At 46.8% G+C, this 12,726-nt stretch overlaps 3 long non-coding RNA genes across 4 annotated transcripts in view; 1 reads left to right on the forward strand and 2 right to left on the reverse strand.

Moving 5' to 3' along the window:
- Positions 1–1,986: 1,986 nt before the first annotated feature.
- Positions 1,987–2,770, reverse strand: LOC121013563 (uncharacterized). Its single transcript, XR_005782774.1, has 2 exons — positions 2,503–2,770; positions 1,987–2,220 (listed from the first exon to the last, which is right to left on the reverse strand). It is a non-coding gene; the product is annotated as an uncharacterized LOC121013563 (long non-coding RNA).
- Positions 2,771–6,636: 3,866 nt separating this feature from the next.
- LOC121013647 (uncharacterized) lies at positions 6,637–9,877 on the forward strand. Its single transcript, XR_005782824.1, has 3 exons — positions 6,637–7,609; positions 8,193–8,324; positions 9,207–9,877. It is a non-coding gene; the product is annotated as an uncharacterized LOC121013647 (long non-coding RNA).
- Positions 9,878–10,001: 124 nt separating this feature from the next.
- LOC121013646 (uncharacterized) overlaps positions 10,002–12,726 on the reverse strand; it is a 31,888-nt gene continuing 29,163 nt past the window's right edge. The window contains exon 5 of one of the 2 annotated variants that reach the window (XR_005782821.1): positions 10,002–10,204. This is a non-coding gene — a long non-coding RNA (uncharacterized LOC121013646). Of the gene's footprint in view, positions 10,205–11,417; positions 11,966–12,726 lie in introns of those variants that run through there. The other variant, XR_005782823.1, reaches the window with a different exon arrangement.

Here is a 12,726-nt window from a genome sequence, read left to right on the forward strand (position 1 = left end):
TATGGGTTCTCATCTGGGGTCCAGGACCCCAGAGCTGCGGGTGCCCAGTGCCCAGAGCTTGGTCCCCTCACTCACTCCTCCATGTTCATGATCTCGCTCCCACTGGTAGGTAGTCATGCTGGGTGTTTGGTTTCCAACTGCATCTTTTCCCTACTGACCTTTTCAACGTGACCTTCTCTTTATATGACTTTAGCTGTAGAAGATGTGTTCTTCTCGTCTTCGGGTGGTTTTTAGAATGAGTTCTAATACGTGTAGTTATTGGCTCAGTGTATCTACAAGAGGTCATAAGCTCAGGATCCTCCTGCTCCACCATCTTCCCTGACTCTGGCAAATGGTTTTATGTCAAGGGTCAATACCACCTGATCAGCGGTGGCTTCTTAGAGAATTGTGTTGAGCAGGATTCTGAGACTTCGTACAAACTCAGGAAGAAAGGTTAGCAATGGGCATAAGAGGAGGAAGTAGACATCTTCAATCTAGGCTCAATGCACTTTTTTTGCTTTTTCCTGCATCCTCTAGCATCAACTGCTCAGTCAAAAAAAACTACTCATTGATTCTCAAATATGCTATCTCATCCTATTAACCACAAAGACCATCTATTTTCATGATTCCTATCTTCTGCTGTCTAGACTTCACTTGGCTCAACTTCCACTCATTAGAATCCTCACCTTATTCCTGTAATACTCTACCTTCACATTTTATAACTTAGCCCTCCATTGAACACGTATCAACCTCATTTGTATTATAGTAACACATAAGTATGATATGTGTGTCTATGTATGTGTGTATATGTATGCGTGTATTTCTGCCTTTCCCACTGGACGAGAAACTCTTTGAAGGCAATGAACATATCTTACTTATCTCCCAACCCCTAGATCCCACCCACTAACTTAGACATTGCAAATATTCAATAGCATTTTAGGGGATATAAGAACTGATTAACTAATTAACTAATATTCTGATGGCGTAATAGTCAGAAAGTCACATGGAATATCCAGGGAACTGGAATCCTCTCAGAAATAGACACTCTTGTGGGAATTTCCCAGTTTCCATCAGTGATCCAGAAGACAGCAGCCCCCCTGGCTCTGAGGTAGGCGGTACAGCTGCAAATTCAAGAGAAGAATCTCTTTCTGTGGGGTAGCGGTATGGCACTCAACACTTACAAAAGACCGCACGTGCCCACGAGACAAGCTTTGTGCCCCTTTCACCATCTGAGTTGTAGAAGATACGACTTACCCAATATCATATGTGCGCTCACAAGTAGGAGACTCACACTTCAAATCCATGACTCACATAAAGTTGTGCTCTTTTGCCTCACCAATGAGTTTGGGGTAAATTTTAGAGAAAGGAATCCCCTGGTATTAAAAATAACAATATTTTGGGAAGTACTGCTGCCTGTCCTACAGAGGTCTCATGCTCAGATCCTCCAAGTGGGCCCCCTAAACCATTTATCGGTGTGCCCCACAACTGGAGACTCAGCCCTAAAGACCAGGCAAAGACGGTTTTCAAAGAGAAATTTCAAACCACCTTACCAACCACTGGCAGCTTCTCAAGCTGGTGATTTAATGAAGGCCGTCAACCCAAAGCCTTCGCTATCAATTCTCTCAGGCCATACAACACATTAGGGAGCACTATTTGTGATAACATGATAACTGAACAACTGAAAGAGAAGTCACAGGCATCATGGGGTGGGGGGGGGGCGGGGGGGGGGGAGAGTCTTTCTTTCCCTTACAGGAAAATGGCTTTTGTTGTCCTTGTCCCTTTAATGCCTTAAAGGGAAGAAAGAAAGGGTAGGGGGGAGATGGTGAGAAGGAGGGAGGGTGCAGAGGGGAAGGGAAGAGAGAGAAGGAAGGAAAAAAAGGGAGGGATGGAGGAAGGGAAAAAGAAGGAAAAAAGAAAGAAAAACATCAAGGAGAGATAATGACAGACTTGTTAATTTCCAGAGTTGAAGCCCAGAGTCCTGACTTAAGACAAAGGACATCACAGGCATTTTGTTCATCCAAGAGCTGCAATGCTTGGGATTTGTCATTTTGCACAGTGCAAAGCCAACGATGCGAGCCAAAACCAGAGAGAACACAAGGATTTCAACAATTTGGGGGTTATCTTCCCTGCCTTTTCCCCTCTGTGTCTGTGTGATTCCTCAGACAAAGTGGGTTGGAGAAGTTCAAGCTCAGTTCACAGAAGAGAACATTCTGTACTCTGCACAACAGGCTGGGCTGCTCTCTGTAAAACAAAATCAACAGCATGATCTCAGCCGCGGCGGCGGCAGGCACCGCGCCGCCAACCCACGGCCCCGCCGTTTGAATAGAGCGGCTGTCAAAGGCGCCCCGCGGACGGTCCCCGGAGGTGCAGCCGCGCGCACATGCGCACCGCAGGCTCCCCGCGCGCACATTCACACCCGCCCCGAGCCAGAGGCCGCAGAAACGACTTTCTGGCCCATTGTTACTTCTTCTCCCCAGCGGGTCAAGGAAGTCGTTTGGGTCTTTCTTTGGGGAGAGTAATTACCGCTGAAACATTTCCAAGGAAACAAGCCCCTGCGTGTTCGCTTGTGCTCTGGCGTTGACTGGAGCTTTTGCTGCCGGTTTTGATGTTACTGTAATCAAACGACAGCATTAACTCTGAATCTGCCCCCGCTTCTTTACTCGGGCAGGGAGAGGCCGGGAAAGAGGAGAGCTGGCTGCTTGCTGGGCCCCCTCACCCACCCTCTAAGCTTTTCCATTTCCTTCTGGATCCCTGTTTTGTTTTGTTTTTTCTTCTTTTGTCTGGAGGTTAGCGTGCAGTTCGGTAAATATTTATGGAGGGTATATACGGTGTCAGGCACTGTCCGTAGAATAATATTCATGGCAAGATTTTTTTCCAGTGAAGAGAAAACCTGGCCATGAGGCCCATCAGAAGAGGGAAGGTGTCAGGGAGAGGGATAGGACGTTTTCTGGGGAAGGTCTGGAGACTGAGGTACCAGAAGGCCTGAATACAGGTGGGTGTTTTTCAGTACGAAACACAGACGCCTGGAATGAAACTGCTTCCCAGTGTTCTTTCCTGCCGCATCCAAGCCCAGCTGCTGGGGGAAGGAATGACAACGAGAATGCGTAGCTGCCCACAGCAGGGCAGGAAAGTGTGGCCTCTGTGCCCCTTGAGGTCCCCTTCTCCTGTGCTGTTACAGGATGCAGAGACCAGCAGGGCTGAGCGGCAGGGTGGAGAGATGGCAAGTAGAAAAACCCGGGCTCCGGTGCTTGCCAGAGGCTTTGAATCCTGGGAAACCTCAGGCAAGATCCCCTGACCTTGTGCCCACGAGTCTCTGCGCCCTCCTCAGCTATTAACTAGAACCAGGACCACCGGCTTTGTAGAACTACTGCCTGCTGTAGAATTTAAGGAAACTATCTATGCCTTTGCATGGCATAGACTAGATAATAGATAGTAATGATTGTGATTCGTAATGCAAGTCCTGTTGAGAGAAAGCTATTAACTGGTGTCAGCTGAGAACTTCCACCAGTGTGCCCTCTCGGATTTTCTTGCTCACGCGTTTGCACAGTTATTGACTTAGTAACGTCTGTTGAGCACCAGCACCTAGCACCGTGCTCTGTGCGAGGCACTGCACCAGACAATGAGGCAACAAGAGCCTTGGAGATACTTGCCCACCTTTCCATGGAGCACAGTTTACACAGGGCTGTGGCAGAGCCCTGGGGCTCGATGAATGCTACCTCGTAGCCTCCCTTTTTCATGCTCAAGCGCCTTCCTTGGGTTCCACACCATCTCTCTGGCTGTCCCAAGCCATCCCAGAGAGAAAGAAGCTTCTGGGGAGTAGGGATTGGCCGGGAACAGCCCTGATGCAAGACATTTCTCGGGACTGCCCTTCGAGAATGTAAACAGCCTTTCTCACTTCAGGACTGGAGCTCCTGCCAAGACTTTGAAAAACAAGTTACACAAGCACCTTTGGAGAGGTTGGACATGCTACATCACAGCGGCTGCTATGTGGGGAGGCCGGGGGGGAGGGGGGTGTGGTATAGACAGTGTAGACAGAGGTAGCCCCATGGAACTCAGGGGCAATACATAAACCTAAAAACAAAAGGCTCGCCAGGCTAGGAGTTCAGGAAAACACAAGCCCTCAGGTAGCACACCAAGCCCCAACCTGTGGAAGGAGTCAGCCATTGATAAATTCACAGACATCCCTGCTGCCATCACAGATACGATCCCAGAGTTCAGTGGAAGAATCGTCTGCCTTTAGAGCCAGGGCCCAGGCCGAGGTGGGGCTCTCCTGGAGCTGGTCACCATGACATCCTACATTCTTTCTCCCCCATGAAGATCACCTCCCTGACTAGACCCACCACACGGAGGGCCCTGTTTAAAATTTCGGCAGCAGGCAACCTGTCGCAAAAGTGCTACCCCCCCCCCGCCTCCATTGGCATCCTTTGCCAAAAGCAACTGCCAACTCTAGCCAGTTGCAAATGGAATTTCTCAGAATACCAGAGTGTGCATGGGGCAGTAAAAGCAAAACCCTAGGGATCTGAGGTAGATCAAGCTAAATAAATTCGAGGACTAGGCAATTGACCAAGATCTCAGAGGGAGGAAATGAAGGGAAGTTGTTCCCAGAGAATTAGGCAAGATTTCATACAACCCACACACATTTGATGGGAGAAGAGCCTAAGAGAATGACGTTGGTCGCCCATTCATTATGTGCCAGGCACTTTACATACATTCTCTCATTTAATCCCCACAATAATCCTATACAGCAGCTAGTGATGTTATTTCGGACTCACACAGCTTTAGTAATTAGCCCACCGTCATGCATCCAAGTACCTGGCAGAGTACTTAAACCCAAGCCTCTCCAGCATAGGAGCCATGTTCCTATCATTGCGCTATTCTGCCTCCTCGCGTGTAAGGATCTTATTAGAATACTGTTGGAATCATGTTGCACATTTATTTAGGATTTACAGAGGGCAAAGTCTCAAGTAGAAGTCTTGACATCAAGCCCCACCCTCCAGTCTCATGTATTTACCTTCTCTCAGTATGTATACTCAATCAGCAATGGTTATTGAGCTTCCAGGGGACATTGTGCTATGTTCTCTGGGGGACAGAAGGGTCAGTTATGCATGGGTGCTGCCTTCAAGGAACTTACAGTCTGTCTGGATAGGGTGGGTTGTGCTATAATAATACTTTATGTTATTAATTATTCAAATCACCTCTAAAGCTAATGTTGTGATATAACACAACAAAGGTCTACTTCTCGCTCACACCGTGTTTCCATTATGAATCTGCTGGGCCCTTCCTTACTCAAGAACCCAGGCTGATAATCCACCAAATATTTCTAACACTGCCAGTCACTGTGTCAGGAGAAAGACAGAGTGATTGATCACTCACCAGCTCTTAACGCTTCTTCCTCTGAAAGCTTCCTCCACAAAGGGGCTCATGTCAATTCTGCTTACATTTCATTGGGTAAAGCAAATTAAATACGCTCACATAACCACATAACTTGAAGAGGTTAGATAAGCACACACCTACCCTAAGCCTGGAACTGGGGGCAGGGGAGGAAACCCTTGAAATTTTAGTAAATAGATCTAATCATGACCACATTCTGGGAAGAAGAATGATCTCAAAACCTCCCACTTCAAAATTCCATAATAATGTAAGTCTGGATGATTATGTGCCATCAGAGTGGATGCATTCAAGGTTTATGTCCTGAGGACTCAAGAGAGTGAATTATACCTGGCCGGGAGACCTCAGTGAAATGTCCTGAGGAAGGCTGGGTATTGAGCCTTTAAGAGTAGGAAGGACTTGAATGGACCTACAAGACTAGACCAACTGCATTCACCTTGGCTTTCAATATGGTGAAGGTACCCCACCACCAACCACTCTCATCAATGACATAGCTATTCCAGGCCTTGGAGACACAACCCAAATGAACACCTGAAGGCAAGGTTATTGCGTATGCATGGTGGCCTTGAGGAGAGAGGGCCCATCCAGCTGAGCGGAGTTCTAGAGTCAGAGAGAAGTGACAATTGGCCAGAGCATGAGTTGAGAAAGTAGAAGAAAGTTTGAGCAGAAGAAAGTCATGATCACAATGGATCTTGAGGGATTTTAATCTGTGGCTATATTCTTTTATTCTTTCATTCACAAATATTTTAAATGCTTTACATGGGAGACACAGAAGTGTATAAGGCTCGATTCCTACCATCAAGTTGTGCCAGGTTTTAGCAGAAAGAGAAGAAATATATTTTTTTACCTTTGCCTTTTAAGAGAGATCTCAAAGAGCTAGTCTGTTGAGAGGAACTAAAATTTCAAGGATGCAAAGGATTTTGAGGATTTCTCCTTTATGCAGGAGAAAGTGTTATAAGGGCTAAATTGCTAAATGGAATAGAGGTGACAGTGAGGCATCCAGGGTGGAAGGAGGTCAGAAGACAGTGGAGAATGGAGGAAAGAGAGGAGAGAAGGCCACTGGTAATAAGAGGAAAGGCTTTGGAGGCACCTGATGGCTCAGTGGATTAAGCATCTGATTCTTGACTTTGATTTAGGTCATGATCTCACTGTTTGTGAGATTGAGCCCTGTGTCGGGCTCTATGCTGACAGCACAGAGACTACTTGGGATTCTCTCTCTCCCTCTCTCTGCTCCTCCCCAATGCATGTACGCTCGCTCTCTCTCTCAAAAATAAGTAAACATTTGAAAAAAACGAGAAAGGCTTTGGGAATGGTGGCGATTTTTATGAAGTTTGGCCTCATTCTGTTCAACGTCTCCTCCCTTTTGAACATTTGAGTAAAAGACACATTACTCAAAATGCTCTGGGAAGAGACTTGAGAGGTCACAAGGGGGCAACTGGATGGCAATGAAGTATTGATTATGGCCTCAGAGAATACAGTGTGAGCAGGGACTTCCTAAGAGAGCCCAGACCTGTTTATGTTAAATAGATATGTGCAGTTGCATTTGTATGGGCCCAAAAATGGCAGTTTTAGGAGAAGGACAATTTGTCGAGAAAAGCTTCGTAAAGGAAATTACAAGTTTTCCTAGTACTGAGTATTAAAATATCTAAACGTGCCCCCAGCCCACCTGGATTAATGGAAAGCATTGCAGGCCAAGCACGAAGGAAAGCACTTGTAAAGGCACTGGGGTATACAGCAGCCTGGTTTATTTGAGCTCCTCTGAGCAAACACTGATGGGCAGGATTATGAGGGATAAAGTCAAAAGGAGCAAGTTCAGTAATCTCATCCAGTAATCAGGGTTTGTGGAAATAAGGACATGTGTTTACCTTCAGAATTATTTACTCAGCATTTACTGACTCTCAAATACCTGCAAGCTTTTACAAAAGTAACTTGTTCTGATTTGGCAAAAACCTGGGAAACTCGTGATTTCTTATTTTATTGCCTATTGATAAGAAACCTGACGGGTCCAGTGGTGAACTTGTCCAAGGATATCCTGCCTTATTTATACTCATCACTCATGTACAGCATGCCAATATTTACCTTTCTGCTGAACACCACCTCTCCATGCGCACTGGAGAGAACGTGTCAAGATCCTTCAGGTCCTGTGTCCCGGGAGGTGAAGGATTGCCTGAGACAGCAGCCCACAGCAGCAGAAAGCTGGCAACTATTAAAACACACTTCTTGACTTACAGTCACCTGTCAGGTAGGAAAATCTATCCTCGCTGATCAGAGCAGAAAGTACCCTGAGCGTGGGTATGAGTGTATGTGTGTGCCCAGGTATATTTTAACTATCCACCTGGGACATCTCTAAATCAGCATTCATTTCAATAATCTCATACATTCATATAGCACCTTTCTCCACAAATGCTTCCAAAGCAGTTTGTAAATTTTATATAGCTGGCGAATCAGCATTGCTGGAATAGAAGGGAAATAGAACCTTATCAGCTTCCTAATGAGGACTTGGGACTAAGTGTACTTTGGAGGAGAAGTACAGGGATCCAAGAATGTGTATTTAATTCACAATGTGTGTGTATTTAAATGGCATTATAGTTCATTAAAATAGTATTCAAATTTCCTCCTAATAATCCATTCAAATTTTACCCAGGCTTCGAGGCTCACCTCTGGATTCAACTCTACAGTTGATGCTAAATTTCAGTCCCCCGGAGCAAAGTAATGTCACTTTGCCCTGGATATTGTGCTTCCTAAGTACCCAGAAGAACAGATGTGGGTGAGAGGTCTTGTATCACCCCTGGGGGTTATACATTATACATTTCTTGCCCATGCAGAGGCTGAGATGTATCTGGAAGGCCAGTGAGCGCCTGTGAGAAAATTGAAGGAACTTCAAATCATTCGTTCAGAAAAAATTTATTGAGCAATTACTATGTTCTAGAAACTTGGCTCGAGTGCTGGGAATACAGGTGAGGGCGCTAAGAGATGCGGCCCCTGACCTCCTGGAGGCAGCAGAGGAGATGGTCATTGGTGAAATAGTCAAACAAAGTGACCATGGAGATTTGTACTATATAGGATGATTCTGAGAACATTAGCAGAGGACTTCCCATGGCTGGGGAGTCCGGAAAGGCTACCTGAGATCGTGAAGTTCAGGTTCTCATCTGAAGGATGAGTAGGAGCTAACTGGAGGTGTGTGTGTGTGTGCATGTGTGCGTGTGTGTGTGTGTGTGTGTGTGTGTGTGTGTGAGAGAGAGAGAGAGAGAGAGAGAGAGAGAGAGAAGGGGGGGAGAGAGAGAGAAAGAGACACTCAGTTTCCTTATTTGTAAAACAACTGTAGTAACAGTGCTTTGTCTAAGTTTGGGGTCCCCAGAAACAGACTCAGGTGGACATGATGTACTAGGAAGTGGCCCAGAAAGCACAGCTCCACTGTGGGACGGCAGTGGGAGGTACGTCCCTTTGGGACGGCAAAGGGAGGGAGGCCCAGCAACACTGAGTCACGCAAAATACCGTGAACTGGGGAGACAAAGCAGGTGACATGGGAATCTGGGGTGCTTGTCCCTGCCCTGTTTGGTTACCTGGAAGTCCCGGGCACTTCTGCTCTCCGGGCTGGGATGCAAAGTGGTTTGCATAGCTCGAGGACTATTGCCCAACGTGGAGCCACCGCCGCACCGGCTGCTGGGGACACACAGCTTGCAGTGATAAATGTGCAGGGATATGTAAAACGGACGGAATGGATGCGGGCAGAGACTAAAGGCGTTTGCTTCGTAGGATATGGTGGGTATAAGGAACGGAGCTAGGTGCATAGTGAGAGCTCAATAAATATTAACTCTCATTATAATTCGTATTTATAGGCTACGCAAGTGACATAGCTTAGTCGTGATTCCACTTTACCCGGTAATCTCTGCCTGACTCCAGTCCTGCCACCTGCCACTCCCTGCTGGGTCTCCTGAGGCAAGCACACATAGAAACACAGCAATAGATGTTTATGTTTCCCGGGATTGTCACATTTTGCTGAACTCATAACGGAACCGAACAAATAGCCCTGCCATCCTCTGTTAATACGTCTTGTTCACCGAGGGCTTCACTCCCCATTCTCCTGGGCTCCTGCCGCTCAGAAATTGGTGTGCCTGGCTGCTTCTCCAACGTGATCTGGACTAACCTGATGCAGTTCCCAGGCCTACCCTTCCTGGGCATGTTGATAGAATTTTGAGACCAGAGGGACTTCCTCGATCTGCTCATCTCACTGAGTGATATGCCGCACGATTGCTTGCTGCTCCAAAAATTGGCATTTTAAATAAAAAAGGAATGAGCTAAGGACATATGAACAAGAGTGACTCTCAAAAGCATTGTCCTGGGTGAAATAGCCAGACACAGAAGAACACTATGGTGTGATTCCATTTATTGGAAATTCTGAAACAGGCAACCTGAATCTCTGGTGACAGAAAGTGGGTCAGTGGTTGCCTGGGGCTGGGGCTGGGGTAACTACAAAAAGCCCTAAGGGAGCTTTGGGGGTTGCAAATGTTCGTGTCTTGGATGGGTAGGTAGCGGCATCTGTATACACAGTTGTCAGAACTCGTAGAATGGTACGCTTGAAACGAGTGCATTTTATCGCGTGTAAATCATTCCTGAAGAAACACATTTTAAAATTAAGTAAACAGGCATTTTATTGCCCAACCAAGAGATCAAAAGCAGATCCAAGACTACTCGCAGGCCACTCCGTCCCTCTGGCGAGACGCACAGAATCCTTTGTACCGTTCCGCATCTCACACACCCTATTTTTTTTTTTCTTTTGGCAAGAAGTTGGTCTTTATCATTTGCACGAATGGAGGGGAACAATGGTCTGGATGATCTAAAAAGAGAAAATGTACAAGTCATTTACATCCGGGGGCTCTGGAACAGGGTTTGGTTGCCTATCTGGTATTTGAAGAGAGATGTGCCTGCTTGACATCCCTAAAATTCACTACAAATGAAATCATGAAGTTCCCTACAAAGACCTGAATTGTTGGAAGCTTGGGAGCACTTCACTTCCCTCCCCACAATCCCACACCCGCCCCCGCCTGACCCCACCTCTCCCTTCTCCTTCCAAGCAGGAAATGCAATGCTTCCCCTGTCCCAGACCTTCCCTCCAGCAGGCGGTCTTGGTCCCTGCCTCTGCCGCTAGGAGATTTGGTGCCCCACGTGCTAACACGCAGCGTAAACAGAGGGAGTTGAGATACTCAAGCTATTGAAAAAAAGACTCGTAAATAGGGAGAACAAACTGAGGGTCAAGGGAGGGATTGTGGCAGGGGGGATGGGCTAATTGGGTAAGGGGCACTAAGGAATCTACTCCTGAAATCATTGTTGCACCATATGCTAACTAATTTGGATGTAAATTTTATTTTTTTTTTTTATTTTTTTTTTATTTTTTTTAACATTTATTTATTTTTGAGACAGAGAGAGACAGAGCATGAACAGGGGAGGGTCAGAGAGAGGGAGACACAGAATCAGAAGCAGGCTCCAGGCTCTGAGCTGTCAGCACAGAGCCCGACGCGGGGCTCGAACTCACGGACCGTGAGATCGTGACCTGAGCCGAAGTCGGCCGCTTAACCGACTGAGCCACCCAGGCGCCCCTGGATGTAAATTTTAAAAAATAGAAAATAAAACAAGTTAATAAAAAAAAGACTTGAAAAAGTGTTCTTGCAAATCAAGCTGAGTCACCTCCTCGCAGATAAATGAGAAAAGCTTCTATGAAAATTAGTTTCTTGGATTTGGGGTGCAGCCTAGCTGGATTTGGCCCCAGGAAGCCTGTGCTGACACACCCACACCCCCAAGCCCTGCCTGTCCTACCCTGAGTCCACTGTCTCTGCTCTCTGCACCCCGCCTCTCCTCCCGCACCCTGGACTTTATCCTTCGCGGCTCTCACCACGTGGAGAGGGCAAATGCCTGTTTACCAGTCTGTGTCCTGGGCCCGACTGAAAGCTCTTTGAAAGCGGTGCCCCCTGAGGTCACCACTGTATACCCAGCTGCTTGAACAGTGCCCAGGCTCCTAGTAGGTGCTTACTTAATAAATAGTTGTTGAGTGGTTATGATTCTGAACACACCACAACAGAGTTTATTTAAGGTTTTGCAAAGCAACTGCACAAACAGGAAAACCCTGGCACTTCCAAAGGGGACTCCACCCAAACAAAGCTCCAGCAGGAAATACCAAAAAGTCAGTATCTAGCACAGAAATCACTGTGTGCATTTCAGGGCAAACTCTGGTGAGCTGATGTCTGAGAGGCAATGGAACAGTCTGGAAAATCCAAGGCTCTCCAAAAGAGTTGTCCTCCAGGGGAGCCTGGTAAGCTCTATTGGTTAAGCCTGCCTCAGTGGCTAAGCGTCCGACTCTTGATTGCAGCTCAGGTCATGATCTCAGAGTTCGGGCGATCGGGCGCCACACTGTGCTCCACGCTGACTGCAGAGCCTGCTTTGGATCCTCTCTCTCCCTCCCCTATTCACACACCCATACTTGCTCACTCTCTCTCGAAATAGATAAATAAGCTTAAAAAAGAAAAATTGTCCTCCAAAAGCAGGTGACAGCCTGCAGGTGGGGGTGGAGGGAAGGGAGGGGAAGTGCTTGAATGAGTAGGAACTGAAAAGCAGAAAATACAAGGGAACAAGGTAAATACTTAAGCAACCCAGATTAAGCATCTTGAGTCAGATCTTTCTAGCACAGAGTTGTAGCGAACACAAAAGCTTCTCTAAATGTGTCCCTACCTAACCACAACCCAAGCACAGGGTTTTATAAATAATATGTGCCAGTACATTCAATAAATATTTATCATGCCTTCTGTAGGAGAGGCCAGGTGAGAGAACCAAACATGAATCATAGGGGAGCTCTCCGGATGGAATTCATCTGGTAAATACTTGACAACTTAAACAGAAAGGCTCAGATGTCATTTTCTGGTTTATCCAGTTCCATAGCATTTGACCTGTCCCACCCTTAGGCAGCAGTTTCTCTGGAGCTCACAGGTGAATTCTCTTGCCAAAGCTGGCAAGCCATGGAGAAGGGTCCGTGGCTGGTGCACCACTGTGTGTGTCCGTCACATCACCCAATGGGAGTGCCAAGCACGGTTACACCTATAGCTACCTTTCTTTTAAAGGGTGCAAAAATCGACTACAGTTACCGCTCTCATTCTTTTATTTGATGAGGTAGGCAACGCATTCAGTTGAAATGTCTGGATCTCTATCCTTTGCCAGTTGCATAGTTTACCACTCTCCAGGGGGTGGGGGCTACCCTATCTCCTGTGTCTTCAAACGTTCCCACCTTCTCCCTCCCATCATATCTCCCTCTGGCTACCTACACATCATAGGCTGTTTGTTCAGAGCACAGACCTATGGAAGGACTGAGAG

Source organism: Herpailurus yagouaroundi, unplaced genomic scaffold (assembly GCF_014898765.1).
Source record: "Herpailurus yagouaroundi ecotype Mexico unplaced genomic scaffold, PumYag 199, whole genome shotgun sequence".
NCBI classification, from domain to species: Eukaryota; Metazoa; Chordata; class Mammalia; order Carnivora; family Felidae; genus Herpailurus; species Herpailurus yagouaroundi.